Source organism: Hyaena hyaena, unplaced genomic scaffold, assembly GCF_003009895.1.
Source record: "Hyaena hyaena isolate Hyena2069 unplaced genomic scaffold, ASM300989v1 scaffold_658, whole genome shotgun sequence".
Taxonomy (NCBI): Eukaryota; Metazoa; Chordata; class Mammalia; order Carnivora; family Hyaenidae; genus Hyaena; species Hyaena hyaena.
In genome coordinates this window covers 929,656-935,662 of record NW_024081288.1, presented here as the reverse complement: position 1 = coordinate 935,662, position 6,007 = coordinate 929,656, and the positions used below count along the sequence as shown (strand labels likewise).

At 41.0% G+C, this 6,007-nt stretch overlaps 1 non-coding gene across 1 annotated transcript; it reads right to left on the bottom strand.

The window, feature by feature from the left end:
* Window positions 1-5,600: 5,600 nt before the first annotated feature.
* On the bottom strand, window positions 5,601-5,673 carry TRNAK-CUU. The gene has a single exon. It is a non-coding gene; the product is annotated as a tRNA-Lys (tRNA).
* Between the last annotated feature and the right edge of the window lie 334 nt (window positions 5,674-6,007).

The following is a 6,007-nucleotide window of genomic DNA, read 5'->3' as shown; positions in this document are numbered from 1 at the left end:
AATCACATTTAGAATCTTATAAACTATTATTATGTCTAATCAGCTTCAGGTGTCACTGGCCAAGTCCTGCCAGGACCAGCACCTTGTTCAATAGGAATACAATGTAAGCCACAAAAGTAACTTTAAATTCTCTTGCAGCCACTTTATAAAAAGTAAAAAGATACAAGTGAAATTAACTTTAAGAACATATCCCATTTGGGCACCTGGGTGGCTCAGTCAGTTAAGCATCCAACTTTGGCTCAGGCCATGATCTCACATTTCGCGGGTTCAAGCCCCACATCGGGCTCCGTGCTGGCAGCTCAGAGCCTGTTTCAGGTTCTCTCTCTTTCCCTCTTTCTCTCTACCTCTCCTCTGCTCACGCTCTCTTTCTCTCTCAAAAATAAATAAGCATTAAAAAACGAATATATCTCATTTAACCCAATATATCCTAAGTTATGTCATTTCAATATGTAAGCAATATGAGAATATTAATGAGGTAGTGTACGTTTTTTTTCGTACTAAATCATTGACATCCCACATGTATTTTACACATCTCAATTCCTGTGGCTAGCGGCTACTGTATTGGGCAGTGCAAGTCTATGAATTCTCCACCTTTTTATAGGCAGGATGAGGAATCAAATTAACTGAATTTGAAGATGAAATACTGGAGAATCCTTTTCGACTAAGTCCTAGAAGAGAATAAGAACTTCCAGTCACAGTCTAAACAGTTGCAATCTTTCTTTATTTCATAAATTTCGCATGTTGAAACAAAAAGAAAAGTAGCAGAGATTTATGAACTATGTCAACTATATTTAATTGTCTTATTACTCATTTTCATAACAATGACCATTTATTAAGCACTCACCTCATGCCAGCTCATGTGTTTTACGGGCCTTCTGGAAGCACGCAGAGAAGCACTTGGGGCTTTGAGGCAGACTGCCTACGGATTAATCTCGATTTGATCCTTTATTAGCTGCGTTACTTTGAATAAGGACACTGAATAAGGGTAATCTTGTTTTCTCACTTGTGATACAGAGATGATAATAATGCCTAATGCATGGTTACCATAAGGATTAAATGAAGTAATTCTTGGGGCACCTGGGTGGCTCAGTGGATTAAGAGTCGGACTTCGGCTCAGGTCATGATCTCACGGTTGGTTCGTGAGTTCAAGCCCACATGGGACTCTCTGTTGACATCGCGGAGCTGGCTTCAGATCCTCTGTCTCCCTCTCTCTCCGCCCCTCCCCCACATGCGTGCACGCTCTCAAAAAAAAAAAAAACAAACAGCATTTTTTAAATGAAATAATTCTTGTTGAGACCTTACCCCAATGCCTGGCTCATAGAAGCCCCTCGGTGAATGTTCACTTGCTACTATTAGTATCCCGCTCAAACCTTATGACAATGTATGTTTGAAAAGTGAGGAAACTGGGGTTAAGTGGCTTTTCCAAGGTAATGGGAGCTGTTAGACGATGAAGGAAATGGTCTTGAAACCTTGTTTACCCTGCCCAGAGTCCAGGGTTTTAACTCCCATGATACTCCTTTCCCTGTCTCCATTCTCACCATCAGCTTCATAAGGAGAGGAAATGGTGACATGTGATTTGGTGCCTATTCAATACAGAGGCTTCTTATGGGATTTTAATGGGAAAATGAAGATAAATAATTGCAGAACCTTTGGGGAGCAACTTACTCCAGAAATTAAATAGAACAATTATGTATTAGTAACTTTTACAGGCAGGACTTTGGGATACATTTTTTTTTCTAAATGTGAGTAGCCATATAACTTTTTCTATTCATAGATCACTGTCCATTAATTATAAATATTCAGAATAAAAGAACAACGGAATGTATTTTTAAAAGGAATCTGTGGGAGGGCACCTAGGTGGCTTAGTCAGTTAAGCGTCCGACTTTCGCTTAGGTTATGATCTCGCGGTTCGTGGGTTCGAGCCCCGCGTCGGGCTCTGTGCTGACTGCCAGCTCAGAGCCTGGAGCCTGTTTCAGTCTGTGACTCCCTCTCTCTCTGACCCACCTCTGCTCACGCTGTCTCTCTCTCTCTCTCCTAGAAATAAATTTAAAAAAAAAAAACATTTAAAAAAATAAAAAAATAAAAAATAAAAGGAATCTGTGGGAGGATGCCTGGGTGTCTCAGTAGGTTAAGCATCTGGCTCTTGATTTTGGCTCAGGTCGTGATCTCACAGTTTGTGAGTTCGCGCCCCACATCAGGCTCTGTGCTAATTCTCCGTCTTCCTCTCTCTCTGCACTTCCCCCACTCGTGTTCTCTTTCTCCCTCTCTCTCTCAAAATAAGTAAATACATTTAAAAAAATTTTTTAAAGGAATCTGTGGGGCACCCGAGTGGCTCAGTCAGTTAAGCATCAGACTCTTGATTTGGGCTCAGGTCATGATCTCAGGGTTTGTGAGATGGAGCCCTGCCTCAGGCTCATGCTGAGAATGACGAGCCTGCTTGGGTTTCTCTCTCTCCCTTTCTCCCACCCTCCCCCCAATTTCTTTCTTTTTTTCTTTTGTTCTTTCCTCCCTTCCTTTCTTTCCTTCTTTCCTTCTTTCTTTCTTTCTTTCTTCTTTCTTTCTTTCTTTCTTTCTTTCTTCTTTCTTTCTTTCTTTCTTTCTTTCTTTCTTTCTTTCTTTCTTTTCAGCAGGCAAAAGTTTATTAGAGTATAAGATCAGAAAGGAAGAATAGTAGGAAAGCTCCAGAGAGGGGACATTCAAAAGTGAATGCCTCCCTCCCCCCAGTTTCAAAACAAAAAACAAAAAAACCAACAACAAACCTTTCAAAGGAGTCTGTGTTCCCATTGCCACAATAAAATCATCAGGCTTCCTTTTTCTGGGTATTTGTTAAGCCAACAACAGAGACAGGTACAACAGAGACCAACAGTTGATGGGACCGGAGAGATGAAGCTGGCTTGGGGGTGGGTGTGTGCGTGTTCTGCGCACTCGTGCTCGCAGACACACCTGGCACTGAGCTGCCCCGCTTTGGGGTTAAATGAAGCAGCAGGGGGTGCTGGAGTCTACGAGGGGGTTAGCTTGGTGCAGGCAGCTGATGGGCACGGGAGGGCAAGACCATTTGCATCCGGCTGGGGAGCAAGTGGTGCCTGAGATGCCCACGTGCACTTTGCTGTCTGGGGGCATCAGGTCCCTGTGGAGTGACCCGGGCTTCAGGTGTTCACAGCCCTTGGCTCTGTGTGTCTGTCTCCCTCCCCACAAGTCCTCAAGGGTTCTGAGTTTTCAGATCCAGGGTACTACACACCCTCTTCTTACCCTTGTCCACATGTTTGCCATTCCCTTAGACCCCTCGAATGGCCCAGTTTGAAGGTGCCATCTGTTTTCTGCCGGGATGCCGACTGGCAGGATAGAAATACCCTAATAAATAGTATTTTGATTACTTACACTCCCTCCTCATTTGCATTGCACATACCTATTGTGATATGCTCTGTTGTCATGATTCAACTGTTTTTTTCTTTTTTTTTTTAATATTTTTATTTATTTCTAGGAGAGAGAGAGAGAGAGAGAGAGAGACAGACAGCGTGAGCAGGGGAGGGTCAGAGAGAGAGGGAGTCACAGACTGAAACAGGCTCCAGGCTCCGAGCTGGCAGTCAGCACAGAGCCCGACGCGGGGCTCGAACCCACGAACTGCGAGATCATGACCTAAGCGAAACTCAGACGCTTAACCGACTAAGCCACCCAGGCGCCCCTACACCTATAATTTCTAATGATGCTGAGTAATTTTTAAAAGAAAAGTTCTGAAACATGGGGGCTAATATGCTCAATGCTGTGAACATCTGTGCGGTAAATGATGCCTATTGCCCAACTGTTTCCCAGTAGGGATTGGAAAAAAACACCATAGCAATGCTAGATTAAATCACAGGTGATTTTAAAAATATATTTTAAAAATATCCCCATGGGGCACCTGTGTGGCTCAGTCAGTTGAGCAACCGGCTTTGGCTTGGGTCTGTGGGTTCGAGCCCCACATCAGGCTCTGTGCTGACAGCTCAGAGCCTGGAGCCTGCTTTGGATTCTGTGTGTGTGTGTGTGTGTGTGTGTGTCCCTCTCTCTCTTGCTCTCTGTCCCTTCCTTGCTTGTGCTCCTCTCTCTCTCTCAAAAATAAATGAACGCTTAAATTTTTTTTTAAATATCCCCATGAATAGAATCAGCATATAATCTCCTTTGCTACCTTTTTCCTTTCTCTTCTTTCTGTCTATCTGCCTTTCTTTTTGGTCTTTTTTTCTAGAAAGAAAGCTGGCTGGCCAGGCATTTCAGGTATCAGAGTAAACATCCCACTACTCTGGAACCAAACAGTAGACGAAGCACAAAACACAGCAGCTGGCTGTTTATTCTTTGATGTCTAAAATGCCCAGGATCTTTCCAAAGTGAATTTCAGACAGATCATTCTCGAACATGTAAATAACTTGTGTCTCAGAGATTTGAGAAAACTAATTCATGTAACTGTGAAACTTACAGGGAGCAGGGAACAATCACAAAAATTTGCAACCTCTTGTTAAAAATAGCAACTATACCAGTGGTTTGTACTGTCTAAGGACCCAGAGGAGAACTCCAGTATGTCTGCCTTACAGACTGGCTTAGCTGACAGATTCTAACACTGAAAGATATCTACACTATAAGCAAAGCAAAACAAAACAAAGAAACGTTCAATACCCACGGCCACTGGTCAATATTGGTATTGCAAAAAGAAAAACAATGCAATATCATGTGTGAATAAATAAGTGCAACAAAAGTGCGCTTGTTGGGGTGCCTGGGTGGGTCAGTTGGTTAAGCCTCCAACTTCGGCTCAGGTCATGATCTTGCAGTTCGTGAGTTTGAGCCCCGCGTCGAGCTCTGTGCTGACAGCTCAGAGCTTGGAGTTTGCTTCGGATTCTGTGTCTCCCTCTCTCTCGACCCCTCTACCGTGTACTCTCTCTCGCTCAAAAATAAATAAACACTAAAAAATAATAAAAAATAAAAGTGCACACCTTCTATGAAATATTCTTATCAAAATATAACACCGGAAACTGATCAAGCTTCTACTATCTGTATGTAGGAAATTCAGTGGATTGAGGCCACAATGAAGATGCAGTGAGCTAAATCTAGAATGTGGAAAACTCTAGGCCAAGTCATTGGGATGCTTTGACAAGTAAAATATAAGAATAAAAGAGAAGGAGGGTATGTGTTATTAACCAAAAGACACTTAAGAGGCATATCAACTAAATGCAATGTGGACATTAGATTCTTATTTGAATAACCTAATTATAAATAAGAGACTTATGAGACAATCAGGGAAATTTGAACAGTATTAACATTAATATTGGTAAACCTTTGAGTGTGCTCAAAGAGACACATAATATAGTATTTTTATTATATAATAAATACTATATCGCCCCAGACACCATAAATATAATAGTGTCTGGGATTTATGCTTCAAAAGGCAACTGGTGGAGTTAAAGCACACCTAAAACAAGTTATATGTTGATAATTCTTGAAGCTGTGCAATAAATACATGAGAGGTTATTTTACTCTTTTTTAATTAGAAAAAATATTTTTTAAAATTTTCTCTTTTTTCTCTCTTTTTAGTATTTTCTCTTTTTTAAATTAGAACAATTTTTTATAGTAGGCTCCACCCAACAAGGGGCTTGAACTCATGACCCTGAGATTAAGAGTCACACGCTCTACCAACTGAGCCAGCCAGGTGCTCCTGGTATTTTCTCTTTTATGTGAGTTTGAAAAGGTCTACAATAAAAATAATAAACATTTTTTAAAGTGTTTATTGCAGTATATGCATAATACTAGAGGGTTTTTTTTTTTTTTAAATAATGTTAAGCTATTTAGGCAAAAAACAGGCTAGGGAGATACATTCAGCATCAGTAGTGATAGAGTCTGGGAGGTTGAATTATAAATGGTCTTTTCCATATTCTAATGGTTTGCAATGATTGGATATTACATATTATCATTACAAACAACAGAAGTCAATGAATATCTTTCCAAGGATTTAGTGCAGCCTTTTGAAATAGAAATTGGAGAAGTT